Below are 2,263 nucleotides of genomic sequence, written 5' to 3'. Positions count from 1 at the left end.
CTGGGTGGACGCGCATTTTATGCACAGGACTCATGAGCACCTAGGCCCTGCTGCACACAACAGGGCCCTGCAGCCGATATCCCGTGAGAAAGCATGATGGCAAAGAATGCATATATGTGTAAATCATTAAGTCACTTTGCTGTACAGCAAAACTTAACACAACATTGTAAAACAACTATACTTCAATTAGAAAAAAGAAATAAAGGAGAGGTCAGTAAGTTGTCTGGTCCTAAAACAAATACAGAAACTGGGGACTCTTAAGAGTTTACAGAAGCCTATTTTTTATGTTATATTGGAAAGTGAAGAAATAACAAACAAGGTTATATATAACCTTTGGTATATTTAAAATACTTTAAATATTTACAACAAATAAACACAACTGCTCTGCGAAATAACTATGCTACTCATAAGCAAATTAATCTGTAAGAAGATGAGCTCAGTGTGCTGCGTGGGAACGGACCTGCAATGGGGCTGCGCTTACAGCCCTCTCCCACCCCACAGGCTGTTTGGTGCTAACCCCAGGCCACTCCATGTGCCACCAGCTGCCACCCTGCACAAACCACAACCCATCTCCACCAACAAGGAGGTGGGATTAGAGCTTTCATTTCAGGCTTCATGACTTGATACACCACCCGCTCCAAATCAGGGGGCCCTGCAAGGAAGACAGCCCGGGGACATGTGACTTTCCTCAGACTCCCTGAAGAGAGGCTGAACAGACTCCTCATATGAAAACAGACTCTACTCTCAGGGCTTGGATTTAGAGTAGTACAGCTTTGGGGGATCAATTTATGAAATTCCTGTCAGTGGAGGCCACTGCGACGTACAGGGAGTTGAACTTGGATGTGAGGTCTCCAGACCAACATTTCCTTGGCCAGGACTCAGAGCAGCAGAGCCAGGGTCCACCTGTGGGGACGGAAGCACCGTTTGGGGGCACAGCTCAGAAGTCGTGGCTCCACATTGTGGCTGAGGCATCAGGGTCATGGCTCTGGTGATCAGACAGTTGCACCTGCGGAGACCAGGCCCTGGTGGGTAGTTGCAGAGGGGGCAGGTATGGCCCTGGGGAAGAGGCACAGTGGCTCGTGTCCTCTTAACGCTGTCTCTGTAGAAGTCTAAATGTGGAAATCTACCCTGGAGACTGAAGTAGAGGGGAGCGGGGAAACTACCCGAACTCAGCTCTGTGGCTCCTGGGTGGGATAGAGACAGACTTAACCACAAGGCAGTCTTGACAGCCCTGCCTGGGGTGAACAGCCAGCCACAGCGGCTCCCAGACCCTCCCGGGTCAGTGACCATCTTCCGACACCCAGGAGAGGAGTGCTTGACAATCCCACATGTGATCACAGGGACAGGTATTCACAGCTCCTGCTTGTTCGCCTTCCTTCCTTCCTTCTCTGCGGGTCCTACTCCAGCACTGGCTGAGGATGGAGGAGAGGCCACAAACCACCCCTACCTAGTCATCCGACTGCGGAATCTCCTCTGCCACACTCCGAGGTAGGATCCATCCTCTTCTGGCTCTTGTGCTTTCTTCCTCCTTCGCTTTACTTCTGCACTTTGTTGGCTGAGATCCTTGACTAGCTCTCCAAGAAAGTGGGGTATGGGTTCAATTGTTGTTGCCCACCTGAAGTTGTCTCTGCTCTGTCCCCCCATCTGCCTGACGACAGAACTCAGTTCAGAAACCCTTGTCTTTCAGGAAGTGTTTGGGTCTCTCTTCATTCAGTGTTGGACATTTGATAAACCCTTTCAATCTTGAAGTCTGGTTTTTTCAACTCTGGGAAATTTTCTTTTGTTTCTTGGGTCGTTTCCTCAACCTGATTTCCTGTTTTCTCTTTCTGGAAGGCTCATTGATTGAATACAAATAGCATCTCCTGCATTTACTGTCACATTACCTGCCTTTTCTCTCAACTTCTCTGTTTCTCTTAACTTTTTGTTCTACTTTCTGGAAAATTCATTGCCTTTATTTTCCAACCCCTCTGCTAAATTCTTATTTTGGCAATCAGATCTTTCTTGTTCCCAGTTTTTCTTCTTCATGGAATTCTACAGAAGTCTCTCATTACCTTCTCTCAAACTGAGGGGCAGTCTGTTTCAGTGAAGTGCGTGATCACCAGCGGACAGTTCGGTGATTCTGACAAGTATTTTTGCCCATGTAATCAACATCTCAGTCATGATACGGCTGTCCCCATTGCTCCAGGTCCCCTCTGGTCTCTGTTCAGTGGACCCCCAGCTCCGAGCTCAGGGCTGCCTCGTCCAGGCAGCACCCGGTTATGCC

At 48.7% G+C, this 2,263-nt stretch overlaps 1 protein-coding gene across 1 annotated transcript in view; it reads right to left on the bottom strand.

The window, feature by feature from the left end:
* Window positions 1-2,263, bottom strand: part of LOC104988957 (ATP-binding cassette sub-family A member 3-like) — a 98,246-nt gene that overhangs the window by 25,066 nt on the left and 70,917 nt on the right. The window lies entirely within an intron of this gene.

Source organism: Bison bison, unplaced genomic scaffold, assembly GCF_000754665.1.
Source record: "Bison bison bison isolate TAMUID 2011002044 unplaced genomic scaffold, Bison_UMD1.0 scf7180017864144, whole genome shotgun sequence".
NCBI classification, from domain to species: Eukaryota; Metazoa; Chordata; class Mammalia; order Artiodactyla; family Bovidae; genus Bison; species Bison bison.
Note: the sequence above shows the minus strand (reverse complement) of the source record. Positions and strands in the feature narration are given on the sequence as shown.